Genomic DNA, 25796 nt, shown 5'->3' with positions numbered 1-25796 from the left:
TGATATTGGCATTTGTAAAGCTTGCATTAAAAATATACAGTTCTTACAAATAATTTCATGAACAATTTCTACATGCGTCATTCTAAAGAAAAGTCCTTGTTCACACAGCAAAAAGTTGGCATGTATTGTATCTTCTCAAAAGCTAGTTTAGCAATGGACATTTCATATTTCTTGCAAGCGATCTCAAATTTTAAGTTAAAGGAACACTATAGTCCCCTAAATTACTTTAGCTAAATAAAGCAGTTTTAGTGTATAGATCATTCCCCTGCAATTTCACTGCTCAATTCACTGTCATTTAGGAGTTAAATCACTTTGTTTCTGTTTATGCAGCCCTAGCCACACCTCCCCTGGCTATGATTGACAGAGCCTGCATGAAAAAAAAACTGGTTTCACTTTCAATCAGATGTAATTTACCTTAAATAATTGTATCTCAATCTCTAAATTGAACTTTAATCACATACAGGAGGCTCTTGCAGGGTCTAGCAAGCTATTAACATAGCAGGGGATAAGAAAATCTTAATTAAACAGAACTTGCAATAAAGAAAGCCTAAATAGGGCTCTCTTTACAGGAAGTGTTTATGGAAGGCTGTGCAAGTCATGCAGGGAGGTGTGACTAGGGTTCATAAACAAAGGGATTTAACTCCTAAATGGCAGAGGATTGAGCAGTGAGGCTGCAGGGGCATGTTCTATACACCAAAACTGCTTCATTAAGCTAAAGTTGTTCAGGTGACTATAGTGTCCCTTTAAGTAGACATACCACGTTGGTTGAGTTGAGGCAGACCTCTCCAGCTTCGTTGCAATTGCCTCTCTGACTTCTTAAAACCCTGGTGTCCTCTCAGGTGTAGACCAAGATCACCCCACTGGTCAATGGGAGGTAGGGGGATGACAGAGTGTTTGCTTGAGAGAAGCAGCTTCTGGGCATCTCTGGGCCTGGAGATCGGCCGCCTTTCCCACCCAGCTCGCAGTAGACATCATCTGTCACGGCTTCTGACAAGAAGAAATCAACTGCAGCACAATGTGTCAGGTATGTTGGGGGTAGTAGTCGCTGCACTTGGTTTAATTGTAATCAACCAGGCAAAGTCATCAAAAATGATTTTTATCTTGATAGTAGAGGAGCTTGCTCACAATGTGTCCCACCACCATGTATGTACGTAGTGGGGAATCGCGATGCAGCCTAGAACAAAATCTAACCCCATTAACCCCCCAGTAACGACAGACCACTTAGTATGGATGAAACAGGCCACAGCATTTATTATCATAACTAAATTACTGCATAACACATCCATAACTTTATTTATTAAATCTCTTCTTTTCTGTAACCAAAACGTTAGACATAAATAAGCATAAATTAACATATATACATATATAACTCCACCCATAGTGTTATACAGTGACCCAACCGTCCTTGCCAATAAAAAACATGGAGTGGTTCCTAATCACCACTTCCTCTCACCTCCCCCCTCGTCATAAAAAATCCTTCCAATGCCTGCCATCAGCCGACCTTATCCACGCTCGATGGGCACGAGACCTCAGGCAACCTAAGGTTTAACCTTTGGAGCAGGGGAGGTTTGAGACCTTAAAAACTTGTTCATCTCATTCCATATACTTAAACGTAACCTCAAACTCAATTGGCAAGGACATACCCCCGGCTAGCTGTGACGAAATATACTAATAGGGTGGGCGGGAGGGAAGCTGTTTGCTGGCCCGAATCCCAAGTGGCACTGAGGTAAGACCTCCCCCACTGTCTTACACAGAACATAATCACACCCACAGACTCATTCCAACCAATCCTATGCATCTATCCCCACACTCCTACATGTGCCCTTGTCCGCTTAGCTGCGCTATCTCCCCAGGGCCTTTACAGTCAGGCCCCGCCCCTGTACCCCAGATTTTACAGCTTTATGTTTACAATTTTTTAAATTTGTTTTTTAGGAAATAAGATTTGATCTTGAAAGCTGACATTCTCAGCTAATGACTGCAGCCCTACTTGGCTCTGTAGAGCATTCCTTTGCTTTTTACATTTATTTTTTTCCCCTCACTTAGGCACAAAAGAATTGTGCCGTGAATGCCACTTTATGTGTCAAGTTTAGTAGCATAAAACCCAAAGTTCAGTACTTGCAGTGGTAGACAAAAAAAAAATTCAAAAAAAATAATGACCAAGGCAAACAGATCCAGCAGGGGCAAGGCAAAGGCAATGTCAGGCAGTACAATGGTCAAATATCCATCTGAGGATGTGGCCCGCCCCTAGCAATCGTAGGTGCCGGTGGAGTAGCGAGGGAGGTAAGTCTTGACATTATGGCACAATTTCTGATTTTTAAATATTTTTTTTTTTTTTTAATTCTTTATTTTTTGTGCATAGGTGGTTACAAACATATCTCATGTGCCACAACAGCACTAATCATGTAATCATCAGGGTTATCACAGTGACTTTACTGAAAGAAGCACTTTTGTATTTAATAAGTTTTAGAGAAGCTGGTTGTAGTAGACATATTAAAATAACTGGGAACTGTCTGGTACAGCACCTTAGAACATTTAAAGCGAGAAAGTCTTTTATTATGAAGCTATAGGGCAGCGGGTACCTCGCTGGCGTGGGGGGTCTAAGCATTGTTGTGTCTATCTTTAGGTCTGGGGTTGGATGGCCTACTGTGCCGGCTCTGGTGTGGTAGCTTCTATCCCCCTGGAGTTAAGTTGTTGCGGGTGGTTTAATGTGCCCGTCTGCACCATTCTATGGGACCCCAATTACCCCTGGGGGGGGGGGGGGGGGGTGATGCTCAAAAGGAGCTTCATGTAAATCGCCATAGAGTATCCATGGCTGCGGTTGCTAGCGCTCTGTGTCAGAGATAAATACAAAATTTAAAGCAACATGGAAATTAGCAATTCAAAAGAAAATGAGAAGGAGAACATAGGCAAGAACAAAAGCCAAAAACAAACTGTCAACGACATGTTGTATGTCTGAGTCCATCAGATCAGATGCAGTAAGTAGTGCTGCAGAAGTATGGTGGTCTGGCAACTTGGTGTGTTCGGAGACGCCTCAGGTTTTGGCTGCTGACTTGTTTGCCGGCCCTGCTCCTCTGGGGACGAAGGGGACCACTGTCGCGGGGTTCCAGGTGGAGCCGTTGGCCGATGTAGTGCTGGACCCTGACGGGATCTGAGGGGTCGAGGGTATACCCAGTGTTGGCAGCAGTTCATCTGCTCCTTGCAGGTCACGGACGGTGTGGGATACAGTTCCGTGGGTGATAAGCAGAGAGCGTGATCCTCTCCAGTGGTAGGTGATGTTATGCTGGCGCAGGAGAGCAGTGAATGGTTGTAGTGTGCGTCGCCATGCCAGAGTGGACCCTGACAGATCTGCGTAGAAGGAAAGCTGCATGTTTTCGAACGGGTATGGTGAGTGGTTCCGTGTGGCTTGCATCACCGCCCGTTTGTCGCCTTGGTCATGGAATTGGACTATGAGGTCTCGTGGGGCTTTTGTTGGGGCTTTAGCTGACCTCGGCAAGCGGAACATGTGTTCAATGGGCACCTGTCTGGCTTGTTTGGGGGGTAGGAGCGAGTGTATCAGTCTCCTCAGTGTATGAGGGAGCTCAGACTCCGGTATGTCCTCTCCTATACCTCGGACTTTGATGTTCCGATTGCGGCTCTTATCTTCCAGTGTTGCTAAACGTTGCTCATAGGTGAGGTGCTGTTGTGTGAGAGTTTGGACTGATTGCTGCAAGCGTTGGGCATGTTGCTTAGCGCCTTGGGAGTCTGCCTCCAACGTGCTTAGTCGGCCTGTCAGGCCCTGCAGGTCTGCGCGCAGCTGGGCCATGTCGGCCTGAATCGTTGTTTGGAGCTCTGCCAGGAGGCCCCTCATGACCGAGACGGTCACCACTGAGGAGTCGGTCTCGGAGGTGACTGGCGGGGTGGCATCCCCGTATGTGGAGTCATCATTCCTGCCTCAGTGGTAAAGTCATCGGATATTTCCGAGCTGTAGCCGTCGTAAGCGGCCATATTTGGGCCTTGGGCGCCCAATGCGTTTTTCTACATGTCTCCAATGTTTTGTTGTTGCCGTGGGTTGTCGGGCTTCGGTTTTTTAGATTTGCGACCCATGTCGTTAGTGGTAGTCGGTGGGTCAGTTTAATGCTGGTTCTGCGCAGTTGAGTTCTCGTTATCAGGCCCAATGTGCTGTTCTGTTGGAGAGCTCTTTCGGCGTGCGGCCATTCAGGTCCGTTGCTTGGCTCCGCCCCCCTGATTTTTAAATATTTTAATGGCAAGAGGATCATACAGAAGCAATATGGTCACAAGTAAAACGAAAGAAAAAAAATCAAGAGAAATACATACTGTATAACACAACAAATTGTGAGTAAAAGTACAGTGAGGAGGTAAAGACACAAATAGTATTTAACAAGTAATAAGTACTTCCTAACATACATAACATAACTCAGCAGAAGACAGATAATAAATTTCAGAAACACAATATTTGTTAAAAAAAATACATTTAAGAAAGGGATTTGGTAGTAAATCGGTTAGATTTGACTGCATTCTCTTAGGTTGGAATAATTTGTGTTCAGAGAGCAGTACAGTGAAGTCTGCAATTAAAACAGCAGATTACAATTATTTACAAAGCGCAAACTTATTCCACAACGCTGTACAAGACAAACAAGACAAGACAAACATTTAATTCTAACAATACATGTATGGCATACAGGATCAGTAGCTGAAGAGGGCTCTGCTCCAAACGATCGTACAATGTAAACATTCTAGATTGAAAACTACTTCCCCATAACTTTCTAGAGTTGTCATAGGTCATGAGTAGCTAAAGGAATCTTTAATAAACTGCTGGTATTAAAACTTTCATGAAGGAGAACAACAGGTTTTATCATTGCAGTGATCACCATTTCATTAGTTGTTGTTTTTTTGTTTTGTTTTTTAATGTGGCCTCAAAAGAATATATGGAGGGATACGCCCCAGGCTCACATAATTAGAAGAAAAAAAAAACAACAAAAGTAAAACAAACATATGTCCATATTAGTAGTTATAAGCTGCAAATAGAGATGTCCCGAATAGTTCCTGGCGAACATAACTTGTTCGCGTTGGCCACGGCGGGCGAACATATGCGATGTTCGGTCCGCCCTCTATTCATCATCACTGAGTAAACTTTGACCCTGTACCTCACAGTCAGCAGACACATTCCAGCCAATCAGCAGCAGACCCTCCCTCCCAGACCCTCCCACCTCCTGGACAGCATCCATTTTAGATTCATTCGGAAGCTGCATTCTTTTTTTTTTTTTTTTTTTTCTTTTTAGACAGAAGTGTGTTATATTTGAGCATGCTAGGCTGAACATGCGTATATCATGGCTAGTTGCACTGAGGGTATGAGTATATAGCAGTACATTGTTGTGAAAGATGGCGGTCATGTTTAGGGTGTAGCTTTCACGTTATCAACTGTGTATTTATATCAGCAGCTCCACCACTAGTTATAAATCAAGTGTGAGTCGCCCCATGAGATGAGACTAGTGAATAACATAATACATGAGCGGTTAAGGTAAAGGCATGTAAGGAACTACGACAATAAACTCTTTAGGAGGTGAAATAATTACATGTTCAAACGCTTGCTACTTTACGATTAGTTAATGTGATCAAATGCATGGTGTGGAGGATCGGCTATGGTGGGACATGCTTGGCAGGCTGCTGTTTACTGCTTGTGCTCATCCGATCCCTTCTGGGCGCCAGGTGCAGACCCTGGGAGTCCCTGATACCTGGAACAACAAAGGCAAGTCTCTGGCTGAGTGCCGGGTTTGCGGCTTGAGGTGGTGGAAGCTTGTTTTGTCGGGTGGTCGGATCTGTCCCGGTGGTGCTTCACGTCCGGTGCGGGATTGTGGTGGCTTAAGGTGGAGGCGAGTGCTTGACGTGGGGCAGGCTCTGCATTTCTGTTTGTGCCTCCAGTCCCGTCTTTGACGCCTTTTGCATTGGTGGATTGTAATGGGGACTGCTTCGCTTAGCTGTGGTGGAGCTTGTTGGGGCTGGGGGAAAGAACATACCTTTAGTGAGATCACTGAGGACGAGGAACGGGACATGAGTAGCTCGGCATCCAACCTTGTGCAAATGGGGTCTTTCATGCTGTCGTGCCTGTTAAGGGACCCTCGTATAAGAAGGCTGAAGGAGAACGACCTGTACTGGGTGTCCACGCTACTAGACAGCCGGTATAAGCAGAAAGTGCCTGAAATGTTACCGAACTACCGCAAGTCGGAAAGGATGCAGCAGTTCCAAAATAAATTAAAAAGTATGCTTTACACAGCGTATAAGGGTGATGTCACAGCACAACGGGAATCTAACAGGGGAAGAGGTGAAAGTAATCCTCCTCCTCCCACGACCACGCCGGCAAGGACAGGACGCTTTACAGACGTGTTGTTGATGGAGGACATGCAGAGCTTTTTAAGTCCTACGCATCGCCACAGCCCTTCGGGGTCCACCCTCAGAGAACGACTCGACCGACAGGTAGCAGACTACCTCGCCTTAACTGCAGATATCGACACTCTGAGGAGCGATGAACCCCTTGACTACTGGGTGTGCAGGCTTGACCTGTGGCCTGAGCTATCCCAATTTGCGACAGAACTTCTGGCCTGCCCTGCTTCAAGTGTCCTGTCAGAAAGGACCTTCAGTGCAGCAGGAGGTATTGTCACTGAGAAGAGAAGTCGCCTAGGTCAAAAAAGTCTAGATTACCTCACCTTTATTAAGATGAATGAGGGATGGATCCCGAAGGGACTGACAGTGGGCGATACATGCGACTAAAAAAGGCCTGATGAGGGGGGTGTAACAGGGATTAAACTGATAAGAATATCTGGTGGCACATTAGATTGCACGCGCAGTGCCCCAAATTTGAAGTAGGAGGACCAACCAAGCATCTTTTTCCATCTCCGGTTCCTAAAATCGATGCCATATACACGTCCCCTGATAGGGGACGTAACAGGGATTAAACTGATAAGAATAGTACTACTTAACACACCACTCCTATCTGGTGGCACATTAGATTGCACGCGCAGTGCCCCAAATTTGAAGTAGGAGGACCGACCAAGCATCTTTTTCCATCTCCCGGTTCCTAAAATCGATGCCATATACACGTCCCCTGATAGAGGACGTAACAGAGATTAAACTGATAAGAATAGTACTACTTAACACACCACTCCTATCTGGTGGCACATTAGATTACACGCGCAGTGCCCCAAATTTGAAGTAGGAGGGCCAACCAAGCATCTTTTTCCATCTCCCGGTTCCTAAAATCGATGCCATATACACGTCCCCTGATAGGGGACGTAACAGGGATTAAACTGATAAGAATAGTACTACTTAACACACCACTCCTATCTGGTGGCACATTAGATTACACGCGCAGTGCCCCAAATTTGAAGTAGGAGGACCAACCAAGCATCTTTTTCCATCTCCCGGTTCCTAAAATCGATGCCATATACACGTCCCCTGATAGGGGACGTAACAGGGATTAAACTGATAAGAATAGTACTACTTAACACACCACTCCTATCTGGTGGCACATTAGATTGCACGCGCAGTGCCCCAAATTTGAAGTAGGAGGACCGACCAAGCATCTTTTTCCATCTCCCGGTTCCTAAAATCGATGCCATATACACGTCCCCTGATAGAGGACGTAACAGAGATTAAACTGATAAGAATAGTACTACTTAACACACCACTCCTATCTGGTGGCACATTAGATTACACGCGCAGTGCCCCAAATTTGAAGTAGGAGGGCCAACCAAGCATCTTTTTCCATCTCCCGGTTCCTAAAATCGATGCCATATACACGTCCCCTGATAGGGGACGTAACAGGGATTAAACTGATAAGAATAGTACTACTTAACACACCACTCCTATCTGGTGGCACATTAGATTACACGCGCAGTGCCCCAAATTTGAAGTAGGAGGACCAACCAAGCATCTTTTTCCATCTCCCGGTTCCTAAAATCGATGCCATATACACGTCCCCTGATAGGGGACGTAACAGGGATTAAACTGATAAGAATAGTACTACTTAACACACCACTCCTATCTGGTGGCACATTAGATTGCACGCGCAGTGCCCCAAATTTGAAGTAGGAGGACCGACCAAGCATCTTTTACATCTCCCGGTTCCTAAAATCGATGCCATATACACGTCCCCTGTTAGGGGACGTAACAGGGATTAAACTGATAGGAATAGTACTACTTAACACACCTTATAATAACGCAGAGAGAGGCAACGCAGAGAGAGGAGTCTGAAGAAGAGGAGTCAGAGGAGGAAGGTGGCTTTGAGGAGGTGGAAGACCAAACACAGCAGGCGTCCCAGGGGGCTTGTTGTCACCTTTTGGGGACCCTTGGTGTTGTACGTGGCTGGGTGGTGGAAGAGACCTTCAATGACATCAGTGAGGACAAGGAACGGGACATGGCTAGCTTGGTAGCCAACCTTGTACAAATGGGGAGTTTGCGGTTGTGATAATGGACTGTTTGCGGTTGTTTGCGGTGCGTTAAACGGGGAGTTTGGTCTGTCACTGTGAAGCGGGCGTAACCCTTACACTACCTGATCGATACAACATCATACCTGATGTTTTAAAGCACGTTATTCCAAACAATTTAGGAATGTTAGGTGATTTATGCCCTTTATGGATTAAAACCAGACTCGGCATCAACTGTGTAATTTTCCATGGGAGTTTTGCCATGGATCCCCCTCCGGCATGCCACAGTCCAGGTGTTAGTCCCCTTGAAACAACTTTTCCATCACTATTGTGGCCAGAAAGAGTCCCTGTGGGTTTTAAAATTCGCCTGCCTATTGAAGTCTATGGCGGTTCGCCCGGTTCGCGAACATTTGCGGAAATTCGCGTTCGCCGTTCACGAACGGAAAATTTTATGTTCGCGACATCTTTAGCTGCAAACCTTCTGGATTTGCATCTTTATCAGTGCGCTCTGCCCACTAGAGTAGCTGAAACCTCTGAAGCCCATTCTAGCCCAACCACTGTTCTGAAAGGGAGTGCTGAGTTTTTCCTTTAAGGAACACCTGTGTTGCCCCAAATATATTTTACTCATTAGATTGAGCAAACAATTTTGCTAGCAAATGTATGGATTATGAAAAATCTATAGTTTTTATTTTTCTCTCAGGCCGAGGCATTGACTGATAAGGGAGAGCAGAAAAGACTCCAACAGGAGGTCCTTCTGCTCTCCACCCATAGCATGCGCTGTGGTTGCCACAAAAACTCCCTAGCCGGCGCTTCTAGGAATGGAGTGATGTAACTACATTCAGACGCCGGCATGCTGACAACGAAGCTGGCGTGCTGACATCAATTATGAGATTTGCCGTGCTTGGGGATGCGTCCCAAGCAGGACAAATCAGGGAAGACCTCAGGACGAGTACAGGCGGAGCGGAAGGCTCCAGGTCCTTAAGGACAATGTTAAACAGGACATTCTTGACCTTGCAGAAGCGGCTGGGCTAGCTACTCTGGGCCTACCTCAGGACTCTCTGGTCACCACTGGACAAGATGTGGCAGAGCGAGCCTCTCATAAATGAAATCCTGCTACAGCAAAAACATTCACACCTAGGGGGCAACAGCCAGTGGACATTACCTGAGCAACCGGGAGGACCAGTGACCACACTGGAGTGGACAGCCGCGTACATACCGGGGTCGCAGGGGTCGCGGCTGCGACCGGACCCGGCCCACCAGTGGGCCCGGCCGCCCTGCGACCCGGTATGTACCCACTGTGGCCAGCCTCTTCTCCTGGGGGCCCAGGAGCCGGTCACCTCAGGGCCCCCCCGAGGCTGGCCCTGGTGTCACCCGGCGGGCAGGCTGGCGGTCGCGCGAGGGAGCACTCTCGCCTGAGCGCTCTCTGCCCAGCTCCCTCGCGCACCGCACTGATACCAGGTGCCCCCCACCATGTGTTGCGGCTCCGGCCCGGGCTGAGTAAGCGCGGGTGGGGCCACGGATCAGTTTTCGCACCGGGCCCCATGGGTTGTGTGTACAGCACTGGGAGTGGAAGATATGAATCAACGCCGAAACCCATATGGGGATCTCAACTTGTTATCTACTGTTTATTGGCAAAGTTTAGTTTTCAGTTATTTTCAGATCATCAGTTTTCTTTACTTTAGCAGGTACACTAAGGCAATATGCAATTGCAAATGTGGCCACTGCCTGTACCACAGGTACATGTCCGGAGCGGAATAGCCACAGAATATACAACAGACAATGCACCCGGCTCCTATGCGGTTTACTGACTACTATGATAGATGAAGCCTAACCGCTACACCCTTCAACATCCGAAGCCCCTTTGGTCAGCCATGCCTGCAGGAATGCGTGTATCGCTGCACCCCCCGGGTCTGGTAAACAGCTGTAGAAAATCGGTAGTTGGCGGTTGGTGCTAGACGCAAAAGGTTGATCGTGAGCGGACTTCTCAGTTTGTTCAGTGCCAATATGAGTGGAGCTAGGTGCCAATTGTTGTTGTCCCTCCAGTGTCGAGAGGTTTCCCCTGGAAGATGTTCCGCCATCAATGTGGTATTGCGTGGTAGGCCATAGTCGAAGATTTCCTTTGGGAGGTGCGTCAGTGTCTGAGAACAAATGCCACCTAAGTGGTTGATGTGACGAACTGTGAAGAAATCGTCCATGAGTAGCAGGATACAGCAATCGGATCTCCCTTTCGTTAGATTTCAGATAGCAATAATAATTCCAGGCATGCATACCATCGAGCCACCATCTAAGTTCTTGTTGGAATTCTTACGTCATGGGTACCGGTGAAAGAAGATGGTTGCGATTCTAGTCAGAGAATGCCAGGAAAGCCAGGCAGCGTATGCCTTGACCCCGTAAGTGAGCCATCACTGGTTTCAGAAACTTTTGTAAAGGACCGTGGTGCCGAACTGAGCCCGAAGGGAAGGCAGGTGAATTGCCGTGGTGTCCTGTTCCATAGGAACCGTAAGGAGGGACGACTGCCGTTGTCTACTGGTACAGGCAGGTAGGCGTATTTAAGTCCAGGCAGGTAAACCAGTCTCCTCTTTGCCGGAGATGCCGCAATAGATGGATACCTTCCATCTTGAAATGGTGGCATGTAAAAATGTTTAACCAGGAAAGAGACATTCAGATATTTCTGGTTTCCAGGTGCATCCTATTGATGTAACTTTTGCCCTATTTAATGGTATTCATTTTATCTACCTCAAAGGGCTGAAGGATTGATTCAACCCTGCTGGGGAACTGAACCTGTGACCCACAAGGGTTAAACAGATTCTTCTAACTAAGCATTAGCCTTTCATGAAAGGTTTACCGAATAATTTCCTTGTGCCTGTGGGCCCAATTCTTTAGCCTTGAGGTTTACCAATTTGCTATCAATTCAGAATAAGGCTGCGCAGCATCTCTCCAAAAGAGGGACACATTTGTGTTGCCCAGGAAGCAAAACATCTCTGGGTCCACTCACGAACATCGTGTGCCCCATCGCGCGTGTTGTCTGCTGAAAGGAATCAGCCTGGGTGTATGCCTCAAGCGTTAAGGTCAGAACCCGGGCGAGCAGCCCAACAGCATTGAGGAGCTTATCCTGGGCTCTTTTGAACCCTTTCTCGACCCCTTTCTTTGGGTCTCTACCCCCTCGTGCCAGCATCAGGCCAGCATCATCTGGTCAAATTCTGGGATATAGGCGACCTTATCCGGAGTGAAGGTCTGGGGCACTTTGATCTCAGCCACTTGCAGATCTCATTGTACAGTGCCTTCCATAACCAGAAGTGCATGTTTTCAATCTCCCGAGCGTGGGTGGCAAATGTTTCTCGGGTCAAACAGCGTTGGTCCATACTGTCAAAAAAGAGCTTGCCCTTCGGCTGCGCCAAAACCAGCTCTTCCTTCACATCACTCACATGCTGGGGCTCACCCAGAAAAGTTGCCTTTACAAATGAGTTGGGACCCCAAGTCCCGTGATCAGAATGTGGATCTTCTGCTTGCCACTCATCAAAAAACGATAGTGATGGTGGGACCTCCTGCGCCGCGTCCGAGGACACGTCATAAATGGGAGGGTTTACAGGCTGTGTACGTTTTTCCTTCTTTAGGGGAGCTTTACCCTTATTGGGTTTTGATTTTTGACCCTTCGCCTATCCAGTGGAGAGTGTGTCGCAGTGGGAGGGTGCCTGTGGAGTTGCGAGCGTAGCTACAAGGAGAACATTTTATGAGAGGGGCTCAACCTCTAATAATGAAATCAGCATCATGTACTGACATAAACTGTACGAGAAACAAAAAACTGACAGAGAATAAAAGGGATAAAGTAGGTACACAGCCATCCCAAGTCTATACCCTAAAGAAAAAAAAAACCACTATCAGATAAAACCCTACATAAATACATATACAGTAAGAGAATAAAAAAAATCAATCAAGTAAATAAGTAAAATTAAGTAAATATTACAAGACAAGCCAACAAAGTGTAGACACACAACATTCTTACCTGACTTGTGATGGAGCAGCAAACAAAGAGGAAGTGACTCAGTGGAAGGCGTATCTTATACTCTCTGCCTGTCTCTGATTGGTTCCTTTTTTTTCTCTATATGTCTTCGCTGCTATGGAGTAGTAAAGGAAGATTATGCAAAATATGAAGCCTCCTGTCATGTGATAAAATCCCTGCCTGTTGCCTACAAACATCCCAAGACTCTACCATTTGTCCTCCCCTTGCCTTCCATGCCAGCTCTCCCTTGTTACTAAACCATGAATTGATTGTATTAGTCCAAGGAAATATATATTTATGAACAAAAAAATAAATTGGCCAAAATAGTCAAATTGGAAGCAGTCGGTTCAGTTTCAATTCAACTATTTTACCCTAAAAGTAACACTCTACGAACAAAGAGCACTGAAGTGGGTCTGTATACAGTACCCCTGCTGTTTTTCTTCTGCAATATAAAACATTGCCGACTTTGAAACACGACAATGTTTACATTGACACCTGTAGTGTCCATCTGAGAGCCACTGGATGGTGCTTTTTTACACTGACAACCGAGTCAAACTTTTTTCTTGACGTTCAAAGTCCTCACGCACTGCATGAGAACACTGGACATCCGCTGATAGTTCTCATAGATACATAGAGAAGCATTTAATTGGTGCATTGCAGCAATCGCCATGCTTGTGTAATGAGTCCTCAATGCATTGGATTGGACAAACCTGATGACGTCAGTGGAGGCACAGAGCACTGCAGGGAAGTGGCTGTTTTGGTGGCATATTCCAGGTTACTTGTTAACCTAATTAAACGTTTACACAAAAAAAACGGGGTCGGCCCTAAAACCAAGAGACCCCTTTAAAAATTCAGGGCAATAAAATTGTGATGTAATTCCAGTAAAATACAAGTTTAGCAGGCTAAGATTGCCACAAGGCATATGTATGTATATGTGTTTGTAGTATCAGTTAGTTAATTACACATAGCTAAGATACTGTTATCACTGTACTGACCAGGTGCAGGAATGTAAGAACTGGAATTACGCGTCCCTCTCCTTTGTATCAGATGAGCCACGTGGTTAGACCGGATGGATGAGTTTAGACTCTATTTATTAAATAGGTTAAGGGTATGTGTGGGTGTAGTTAATTGTGGGAGGAGCTACAGTGCTATATAAGGAATGTACTCTATGTATTCAGTACTCAGACTTTGCTGTATTTTGGTGACGCTAGTCCCTCTGAGTCCCGATCGGTGATCCAATAAAGAATCTCTTCCTTCCTGAAGAAACCTGTGTCCATCTCTCTGTGCTTGGCTTCCGTCAGTTTCTCCGGTATCATTTGGTGCATTGGCCGGGAAGCTCATCGTTCAACGGTAGCTGAGAGGCAGAGGCGTGAGACGGTCTATCTTTGCCCACGTTCTCTACGGCTGCACCCCTGAACTTCTGCGTGGACCTCCCTTCGTCTCGGCGCCACTGGTCTGTTGTCCAGGAGATCATCGGCCTCTACGTGAGAAGTGCTGGGGTGTCCCCGTCGATGAGTGTGAACTCAGGTTCAGGAACGAGGAGGTAAGACAACTGCTGTTTTAGACGGCAGGACCCACTAGGGGTATACCGATTGTGCGGTAGGCCCAAAGGGGTTTTGAATCTGTGTATCTGCCCCCTCTGTCGGAGGGAAGGAGCGAAGGCGCACCGCTCGATCGAACGCTCTTTAGTCAGACCGTTTGATTTGGTTAGTCAGGCGGGGTCCTGGTGTAAATAGCCCTAGCCGGACACCGGTGTCTTGTCTAGACTAGCGTTCTAGGGTGTATATTACGTTCGCTAGGTCGGAGGGACCGGGAGACTAAGCGGCGCCTGTGTAAATTCGATTCGCTAGTTCTCATCCTATCTGGGCTAAGTGGGAAGGCGTGTAAATTTGGAACCCACTAGACTTTTGATAGTGCGACTAAGAGGCGCCTGTGTAAATTCGGTTCTCTAGCTCGCTATATATGTGGTGATTGGGCAGTGTGGCTAACCAAAACGGGTGTATATAGTTTTAGGTAGTCCATTCAAGGTACTGGCCAATAGTTTAGTTGGGAATTGTAAATGTGTTAACGATTGTTTTAGTAAAGTGTATATCTTGTTAGATAGCGCGAGCTCAGCCGTCTAGCGAGAGTGTTAATAGTGTGTTGCTGTATTATAGTGCACGGTACCATAACCCTGTATATTTACTGACATTATATAATAAGTACTAATCATTGTCGTCCATTGCATGTTTAACACCATAACCACTAATAATTGTATTGTGACCTTAACTTGTGCTTTGACCTATGCTAACCGTACTGTAACCGCTATTTGTAAAAGACGATGTTACTGGGGTGTGTTATAGACGGGTAATTCGTATATAGAGAATTATAGCGTGGGTGACTGTATAGTTACGCCAAAGGGCATAATATTGATTATATAGTGACTGGTGTAACAGCTGTGTGTGTACGGGAATTCCCTGAGTGTTTATTGTTATTGTGTACGTTTCACTTGGTAACCGTACCACGTGGTGCTGTTGCCAGAGGAAACGGGTGTGACTGTTGAATAGTACGCGTGTATAGTATTCGTTGTCGACGACGTTCCATTGTTAAGTATGGGTGCGTCGCAGTCAACGATTCCGGATCCCTTAGGATGTATGGTTAAGAATTTTAAAAAGGGATTCAAAGTTTGTGATTTTGGGGTAAAGATGTCTCCTGTACGTTTGGTCACTTTGTGTACTAGGGAGTGGCCTACTTTGGTTGCGGCATGGCCGCCACGTGGCAGTTTGGATCCAACTCTGGTACAGCGCTTACACGTGGCTGTATCGGGTAGGCCTGAACTTTACGGCCAGTTTCCTTATATTGACTGTTGGAGACAGGCCGTAAATGACTCGCCAAAATGGCTCCAGACATGCCACGAGGAGCAGTGTCGCCTCATGGTAGCTAGGACTTGCTCGTCCACTAGGACTGGTGTTAGGCCCATTTTGGACACGCCCCCTGAGTCCGAGATCCCTTTGCCGCCCCCTTACTTTCCGTTAAGAAGAAGTGACGCAAACGCAGGAAGTCCTGCACCCCTCCCCTCATTACCCTCATCCACTTCCGCTTCCTCCTCCAGTACAGGATCCACCCCCCCTCGTACTAAATCTCCCCTTCCGGAACCAGAATCCACCCCCATTAGAAACGAATATCCTGATTTGGCGCCACTTCAGACTTCCGGTCAAGCTTCATCTAGCTCGGCTCGAAGTGTTTTATTTACGACCTTTTCCCAAAACCGACCTCCCACATCCCCATACCTATCTCTCCCCGACCGGAACCCATGACTGACGCCTCTCTACGTAGCCCCATCCAAACCCGACAGTTGACTGGTGCCCAACAATTAAAGCACTATCAGATGCCTCTTCGTCTGAATCCCGGGTCAGCTTATATCGATGCCGCAGGTCAAATGGCACACGCTGACCCAGTCTTCGTATATGTCCCATTTACCACAACCGATCTTTTAAACTGGAAGACCCATAATTCCTCGTATACTGAGAAACCACAAGCTATGACTGATCTGTTCACCTCAATAGTACAGACGCATAATCCGACATGGGCTGATTGCCAGCAGTTACTAATGACTTTATTTAACAATGAGGAAAGGACAAGAATAAATCAAGCAGCCATTAAAGCATTAGAGGATAGAGCCCGTGCTTTGAACCAAGCCAATCCAGCAGCATGGGCCGCGACACACTATCCCAACACCGATCCCGATTGGAACGTAAATGGTGCTGATATGGTTCAACTCAGAGCCTATAGAGACGCTATAATTGCTGGCATGAAAGCCGGAGGAAAGAAAGCCATTAACATGTCGAAGACAGTTGAGGTGATCCAGAAAAGCGATGAAGCGCCCAGTGTCTTTTATGACCGATTATTGGAGGCATACCGCTTGTATACCCCCTTTAATCCGGAAGACGCAGACAATTCCCGAATGGTTAACTCCGCCTTTGTCAGCCAAGCATACGGAGATATTAAGCGCAAGCTACAAAAGTTAGAAGGGTTTGCAGGTATGTCCATCACCCAACTAATGGAGGTAGCAAATAAGGTCTATATGAACAGGGATACAGAAAGTAAGAAAGAGGAAGAGCGCAAGATGCGTAAAAAGGCTGATATGCTAGCGGTAGCGATCGCAGGCGTAGATAAACGGGGCCCAGATAGAGGCAATAATAGATGGAGTAGGGAGCCTTTGAGTAGGGATCAATGCGCGTATTGCAAGGAAGAAGGGCATTGGAGGAACGAATGTCCGCAAAGAGAGCAGTACGAGAGAGACCAACCCAGGGCAGGCTACGGAAACTTTAGAGGTAGAGCGAGAGGTAGAGGAGGCCCCGGAGGGAGTAATGGTTATAGAGGGAGTAATGGGAACAGAGGAAGTGTTAGGGAAGACAGGTATATTCCAGCAGCGCAAAGGTCCCGCGATAGAGAAGGTAGGGACTTTGTAGGATTGGCTGACACTGTCATGGAGGACTATTGATACCGACCGGGCTCCATCCCCCTTGGTCGAGCGGAGCCTATGGTCGATGTATCAATAGGGGGGAAAAGGAGTGCGTTCATGATCGACACTGGTGCTGAACATTCAGTGGTGACTAATCTAGTTGCTCCTCCATCTGGAAGGACTATTACTGTGATAGGAGCAACTGGAAGAAGTGCTGAAAAACCGGTTCTTAAAAGTCGACTCTGTACATTGGGAGGCCACGTAGTAAAACACCAATTCCTTTATATGCCTGAATGTCCAGTCCAATTGCTGGGACGTGATATGCTATCAAAATTACAAGCGCAGATTACGTTCCTACCAAATGGAACAACATCCTTAAAGTTTAATGGACCTTCAGGTATTATGACTTTATCCGTACCAAAGGAAGAAGAGTGGCGACTTTATACAGTGTTGACTAGCCAAAACCCTAGGAGTGATGAGACATTGTTTAACATACCAGGAGTTTGGGCAGAGAACAACCCACCAGGACTGGCCCGCAATATTCCACCAATAAAAATTGAACTGAAACATGGGGTTTATCCAGTGAGCCTAAGACAATATCACATTCCGCAGAAGGCTAAGAAGAACATCCAATCCTATCTGGATAAGTTCATACGGTATGGTATCCTAAAATTCTGTACTTCCCCCTGGAACACCCCATTGCTGCCTGTTCAAAAGCCCGGTACAGATGAGTATCGACCTGTACAGGACTTAAGAGCAGTCAATGATGCGGTTGTTAGCATACATCCAGTTGTACCCAATCCATATAACCTGCTTGCTTTAATTCCGGGCGGGGCTACTTACTTCACAGTCTTAGATCTCAAAGATGCCTTCTTTTGCCTCCGAATTGCCGCAGAAAGCCAATGTATTTTCGCTTTCCAATGGGAGAACGCTGTAACGGGCTCAAAACGCCAAATGACTTGGACAAGACTGCCCCAAGGGTTTAAAAATTCACCTACCCTATTTGGTTCAGCTCTAAGTCAAGATCTACTGGATTTCGAGTCTATCCCAGGAGAATGTGTATTGTTACAATATGTAGATGACTTGTTGATAGCAGCAGTTACAAAAGAAAAATGTCAGCAAGCAACGCACGATCTACTACATATTCTCTGGAAGGCAGGATACAAGGTGTCCAGGAAGAAGGCTCAGTTGTGTTTGCCAACTGTCAAGTATCTGGGATTCCATATCTCTGAAGGTCAAAGGATTATGGGGCCAGAGAGAAAAGAAGCTGTCTGCCAAATACCAATACCCAAGAATAGAAGACAAGTGTGAGAATTCTTGGGGGCAGCAGGCTTCTGTAGGATATGGATTCCCAGCTATGCGATACTGGCAAAACCTCTGTACGCAGCCATCAAAGGTACAGAGCACGACCCCTTCTTATGGACCCAAGAACAGCAAACGGCATTTGAAGATGTGAAGAAGGCTTTGATGAGTGCCCCAGCATTAGGTCTACCTGATCACACACGACCATTCTACTTATATGTACACGAGCAAAGAAGAATGGCTGTGGGAGTATTGACACAGTACTTGGGATCATGGCAAAGACCTGTTGCCTACATGTCTAAGCAACTGGATGCAGTGGCCAGCGGACTTCCACCCTGTCTAAGAGCCGTAGCTGCAGCCGCCCTGCTAGTAGCTGAAGCCGATAAACTCACTCTGGGTCAAGAACTTTATGTACGAGTCCCACATGCAGTACAGACGTTGTTGGATTACAAAGGAAATCATTGGTTTAGTAACAGCCGTATGACCAAGTATCAAGCAATGTTGTGTGAAAACCCAAGAGTGCATTTAGAGACTGTAAACACCTTAAATCCAGCTACCCTTTTGCCGCAACCTACTGAAAGTCAACATGATTGTTTGGAAGTAATGGATGAAGTATTTTCAAGTAGACCAGATCTTCGTGATTTTCCCATCCAGAACCCCGATGTTCAATATTATACCGACGGCAGTAGTTATGTGAAAGAAGGGATCCGCTATGCAGGATATGCAGTGACAACAATAGACAAGGTGATAGAAGCTCGGCCACTGGCGAAAGGAACATCAGCACAAAAGGCAGAATTAATAGCACTAACACGAGCGTTACAATTGGCTGAAGGTTTAAGAGTAAATATCTATACGGACTCTAAGTATGCGTTTTTAACCACTCATGCCCACGGAGCTTTGTATAAAGAAAGAGGACTACTGAATTCAGAAGGCAAAGAAATCAAGTACGCAGCTGAAATCCTACAACTATTGGAAGCAGTGTGGGAGCCGAAAGAAGTCGGTATCATACATTGTCGAGCGCATCTGAGAGGAGATGGTGATGTAACCAAGGGAAATCGGATGGCAGATAGTGCAGCTAAGCGTGCTGCTGAATCAGGAAGACAGGAGTATGTGGGGCATATAGCTGCTCTTATACCAACTCCACTGTCCCAATGGACTCCAGTTTATACAGCTCAAGAAGAGGAGTGGTTAAAGACTGAACCGGGAAAGTATTTGGAGAACAAGTGGTATCAGCTAGAAGATGGAAGAATAGTCATACCAGCATCACTAGCGGTAGAAATTGTCCAAAATTATCACAACGGGACACATTCTGGGAGAGACAGTACTGAAGAATCTCTCAGGAAACATTTCTACATACCAAGATTGTCCAACTTGACTCAGGCCATTGTACGCAGATGTGTAACGTGTGCTAAGAATAATGCAAGACAAGGACCAGTAAAGCCACCAGGAGTCCAGTTTATGGGGGGACTCCCCATGTCCGATCTACAAATAGACTTTACAGTAATGCCTAAATCGGGTGGACATCGTTACCTGTTGGTAATTGTGTGCACCTATTCAGGCTGGGTAGAAGCATGTCCTACTCGTACAGAGAAAGCAGGAGAAGTTGTAAGATTCCTGCTACGAGAAATAATACCCCGATATGGACTACCCTGTTCTATAGGATCGGACAATGGTCCAGCTTTTGTTCATCAGTGCCTACAACAACTGACTCATATGCTTGGTATAAAGTGGAGGCTTCATACTGCATATAGACCCCAGAGTTCTGGTAAGGTAGAGAGAATGAATAGAACTATAAAGAACCAGTTGGCTAAAATGTGTCAGGAAACCCAACTTAAGTGGAACGTTCTCTTACCCATAGCTTTATTGCGAATCCGCAGTACCCCTACCAGAAGGATGGGCCTCTCTCCTTTTGAAATCATGTATGGGCGACCACCTCCCGTACTTGGTAACTTAAGGGGGGACTTGAGTCAGTTGGGAGAAGGAATTACCCGGCAGCAGGTTGTAGAGTTGGGTAAGACTATGGAGGAGGTACAGAAATGGGTACAAGATAGATTACCTGTGAATATTTATCCCCCTGTTCATAGTTATCATCCAGGAGACCAAGTGTGGATTAAAGAGTGGAATAATGTACCGTTAGGGCCCAAGTGGAGAGGTCCTTATGTTGTTCTTTTGTCTACCCCTACAGCGATAAAAGTAGCCGAAGTAACTCCGTGGATACATCACTCCAGGGTTAAACCAGCAGCAGTCGATTCTTGGCAAATTACAGCAGATCCAGAGAATCCCTGCAAGATCCGGTTGAAACGCACTACTCAGTCGGAGTAACGAGGAATTATTGTGGATTACAAATTTTATTGTTACAGGTGTGAGTGAGAAGGCCATAATAAAGCCTGTCCGCTTACCAACACATAGTGTATAAGCCAGGAAAGTCTCGAAGGGACACCTGTGAAGACGAGCAGAACTCCATTCCCTGCAGCCCTCACATCCTGGAAGCTGAGGTTCCATCGCACGGACGAAGACTGAGGATGACGGCGAAAGATGTGCTTTTGATTGTGTTTATTTATATGTGTTTTTATATTCAGGAAGGTAGAGGTACCGACACTCCTAGCTGTGAGGTATGCATTAAGACTACGAGAACAGGTAACCATATTTCCCAAACCCTAATTTGGCATTCACAATACGAATGTAAAGGAGAGGTATCAAGATGTAGATACCTAAATATAGACTATAGTGTGTGCCATTTAGGAGTAGGAGAACCTAAGTGCTTCAGTCCAGAGTATCAACCTCGTACAATTTGGTTGACTCTCAGGAATGGAGATCCTCAGGGGACCCTAATTAATAAGACGGTGTTAGAATCCGTACATTCTTCGGGTGTTCTGCTATTTGATGCATGTAAGGCGATATCAAGTGGTAGAAAACCGTGGAATGTATGTGGGGATCTTAGATGGGAGAGGACGTATGGGTCTAATGATAAATATATTTGTCCCAGTAGTAAAAATAAATATGTGAGTCCTAGATGCCCAAATAAAGACTATAACTTTTGTCCATATTGGTCTTGTGTGGGGTGGGCGACTTGGGGACAGACAGTAGATAAAGACATGATAGTGACTAAGTTGCCGACTAGCCCTTATTGTAAGTCTATGGAATGCAACCCAGTCCATATACTTATTAATAACCCCGACAAGTTCCTAGATAAGTATGGAAATTTATTTGGGTTTCAGATATACGGGACGGGTTTAGATCCTGGGACATTATTGTTTATAGGAATAGAGACTGATACGGTATCCTCCCAGACTCATCAAGTATACCATTCCTTTTATGAAGAGATGAGTATAGATAATAAGATCCCCCATAACGCTAAAAACCTGTTCATTGACCTAGCTGAAAGTATTGCCGGTAGTCTTAATGTTACCAACTGCTATGTGTGTGGAGGTACTAACATGGGAGACCAATGGCCTTGGGAAGCAAAGGAGGTAATGTCCGGTTCTGAGGCAGTTGACCAACTAATATCTACACAAGCCGATTATCATTTGAGTGTTAGAGGTAAATCTGAGTGGAGATTAAAGACCTCCATCATAGGTTATGTTTGCATAGCAAGGAAAGGAATAATGTATAATACTTCTGTAGGAGAATTAACTTGTCTAGGGCAAAAAGCTTATGATGATGATACTAAAAATACAACTTGGTGGTCGGCTTCAAATGTCTCAGAACCATCTAACCCGTTTGCTAGATATGCCAGTTTAAAGGATGTGTGGTTTGATTTATCCATCACATCTACCTGGAGAGCCCCAGCAAATTTGTACTGGATCTGTGGTAAGAAAGCCTATTCGGAGTTGCCACAGGACTGGGAAGGGGCATGTGTGTTGGGTATGCTCAAACCATCCTTCTTCTTGTTACCGATTGAAACAGGTGAGACTTTAGGTGTTAAAGTGTATGATGTGAATCATAGGAAGAAAAGGGGACCCTTAGAGATAGGCACCTGGGAAGATAATGAATGGCCTCCCCAGCGTATCATAGATTATTATGGGCCAGCCACGTGGGCAGAAGATGGTACCTTTGGTTATAGAACCCCAATTTATATGCTCAACCGTATTATAAGATTACAGGCGGTGGTTGAGATTATTACTAATGAGACCTCACAAGCACTCAATCTTCTAGCGAAGCATAATACCAGGATGAGGACAGCAGTGTACCAAAATAGATTAGCCTTGGATTACCTTTTGGCAGTAGAGGGAGGTGTATGTGGGAAGTTTAACCTGAGCAATTGCTGTCTTCAAATAGATGACGAAGGGCAAGCAATAGCTGAGCTTACTAGCCATATGGTTAAACTAGTGCATGTGCCTACTCAGGTATGGAAAGGGTACAATCCAAGTAGTTGGTTTGGTAGCTGGTATGAGTGGTTTGGAGGGCTTAAGGCAGTGGTAGGTGGAGTCCTACTGATTTTACTGTTGTGTCTACTCCTACCGTGTCTTATACCCTTAGTAGTTAGGTCTGTGCAAAGCCTGATAGGAAGTATAGCAGAGAGGAAGGCTGCTGCACAGATAATGGCGATATATAAGTATAAGGCTCTAGATCAAGGAGAACCAATGCAGGAAGATGAGTGTTAAAAGATTCACATCATAAGATAAGTCTGGTCTGGTTCATGGTAACCTGAGGTATATGCAAACCAAGGTTAAGTGATGCCTCAAGTAATTGTGAAATATCAGAGGCATCAAAGGGGGGAATGTGATGTAATTCCAGTAAAATACAAGTTTAGCAGGCTAAGATTGCCACAAGGCATATGTATGTATATGTGTTTGTAGTATCAGTTAGTTAATTACACGTAGCTAAGATACTGTTATCACTGTACTGATCAGGTGCAGGAATGTAAGAACTGGAATTACGCGTCCCTCTCCTTTGTATCAGATGAGCCACGTGGTTAGACCGGATGGATGAGTTTAGACTCTATTTATTAAATAGGTTAAGGGTATGTGTGGGTGTAGTTAATTGTGGGAGGAGCTACAGTGCTATATAAGGAATGTACTCTATGTATTCAGTACTCAGACTTTGCTGTATTTTGGTGACGCTAGTCCCTCTGAGTCCCGATCGGTGATCCAATAAAGAATCTCTTCCTTCCTGAAGAAACCTGTGTCCATCTCTCTGTGCTTGGCTTCCGTCAGTTTCTCCGGTATCAAAATGATAATGTTATTGAGCTCTCTATAGGACCTATATAGGACGCCTTTAACCCCTTAAGGACACAGGACATGTGTGACATGTCATGATCCCCTTTTATTCCAGAAGTTTGGTCCTTAAGGGGTTAAAGGGACACTTTAGAACCCAAAATAACGTAATCTTAATTAAGTTTGCTTTGGTGCCAGGAGGCTCCCGGAGGTACTTTTACCTTAAGGGGTTAAATCGTTCTTGAACTGTTTAACCCCAAAGTTGCCTCCAGCAGTCTCCACTCCCCCTAGGCCAGTGATGGCGAACCTATGGCACGCGTGCCACAGGTGGCACGCCGTGCCCTCTCTGTGGGCACGCGGCCACAGGTCCGCCATCACTGCAGAGTAGGCACCTGCCTGCCCGAAACGGCAGGCGCCTACTCTGCTTCCGTGTCGGGAGGCAGGGGAGGGATCTGTGATGCTGATCCCCTGTCCTCCCGCGCGATGCTGTGTGGAGCGTTGCCGAGCGTTACCATGGCAACGCTCCACACAGCATCGCGCGGGAGGACAGGGGATCAGCATCACAGATCCCTCCCCCTGTCTCCCGACACGGAAGCACTGCCTGCCACCACCGGACCACCAGGGATGACGGTACCACCACCGGACCACCAGGGATGGCTGTGTCCCCCCCCACTTCATTAAAGGTAAGAAGGAGGGAGGGGGGGGGATACTGACACACAGCACCCCTACCCCCCCCCCAGAAGTACCCTTACCCCCCAGCACCACCCCTATCTCCCCAGCACCACCCCTACCCCCCAGCACCACCCCTACCCCCACAGCACCACCCACCCCCCCAGCAGCACCCTACCCCCCACAGCACCCCTACCCCCCCCCAGAAGTACCCTTACCCCCCCAGCACCACCCCTATATCCCCAGCACCACCCCTACCCCCCCCAGCACCACCCTACCCCCCCAGCAGCACCCTACCCCCCCAGCAGCACCCCACCCCCCAGCACCACCCCACCCCCCCAGCAGCACCCTACCCCCCCAGCAGCACCCTACCCCCCACAGCACCCCCCCACCCCCCCAGCAGCACCATACCCCCCCAGCAGCACCCTACCCCCCCAGAAGTACCCCTACCACCCCAGCAGTACTCCTACTCCCCCACAACAGTACCCCTACCACCCCCAGCAGTACCCCTACCCCCCCAGCAGTACCCCTACCCCCCAGAAGTACCCCTACCACCCCAGCAGTACCCCTACCACCCCCAGCAGTACCCCTACCACCCCCAGCAGTACCCCTACCCCCCCTCAGCAGTACCCCTACCACCCCCAGCAGTACCCCTACCCCCAGCAGTACCCCTACCACCCCCAGCAGTACCCCTACCACCCCCAGCAGTACCCCTACCCCCCCTCAGCAGTACCCCTACCCCCCCTCAGCAGTACCCCTACCACCCCCAGCAGTACCCCTACCACCATCAGCAGTACCCCTACCACCCCCAGCAGTACCCCTACCCCCCACACACAGCACCCCTTCCCCCCACACACAGTACCCCTACCCCCCCCACAGCACCCCTACCCCCCACACACAGTATCCCTACCCCCCACACAGTACCCCTACCCCCCCAGCAGTACCCCTACCACCCCCAGCAGTATCCCTACCCCCCCTCAGCAGTACCCCTACCACCCCCAGCAGTACCCCTACCACCATCAGCAGTACCCCTACCACCCCCAGCAGTACCCCTACCCCCCCCCACACACAGCACCCCTTCCCCCCACACACAGTACCCCTACCCCCCACAGCACCCCTACCCCCACACACAGTATCCCTACCCCCCACACAGTACCCCTACCCCCCAGCAGTACCCCTACCCCCCCAGCAGTACCCCTACCCCCCAGCAGCACCCTACCCCCCCAGAAGTACCCCTACCACCCCAGCAGTACTACTCCCCCACAACAGTACCCCTACCACCCCCAGCAGTACCCCTACCCCCCCAGCAGTACCCCTACCCCCCAGAAGTACCCCTACCACCCCAGCAGTACCCCTACCACCCCCAGCAGTACCCCTACCACCCCCAGCAGTACCCCTACCCCCCTCAGCAGTACCCCTACCACCCCCAGCAGTACCCCTACCACCCCCAGCAGTACCCCTACCACCCCCAGCAGTATCCCTACCACCCCTCAGCAGTACCCCTACCCCCCCTCAGCAGTACCCCTACCACCCCCAGCAGTACCCCTACCACCATCAGCAGTACCCCTACCACCCCAGCAGTACCCCTACCCCCCACACACAGCACCCCTTCCCCCCACACACAGTACCCCTACCCCCCCACAGCACCCCTACCCCCCACACACAGTATCCCTACCCCCCACACAGTACCCCTACCACCCCAGCAGTACCCCTACCACCCCCAGCAGTACCCCTACCACCCCCAGCAGTACCCCTACCCCCCCTCAGCAGTACCCCTACCACCCCCAGCAGTACCCCTACCACCA

This window comes from Pelobates fuscus, chromosome 9, assembly GCF_036172605.1.
Source record: "Pelobates fuscus isolate aPelFus1 chromosome 9, aPelFus1.pri, whole genome shotgun sequence".
NCBI classification, from domain to species: Eukaryota; Metazoa; Chordata; class Amphibia; order Anura; family Pelobatidae; genus Pelobates; species Pelobates fuscus.
The sequence above is the reverse complement of the archived record's forward strand: the minus strand, read 5'-3'. Positions refer to the sequence as shown.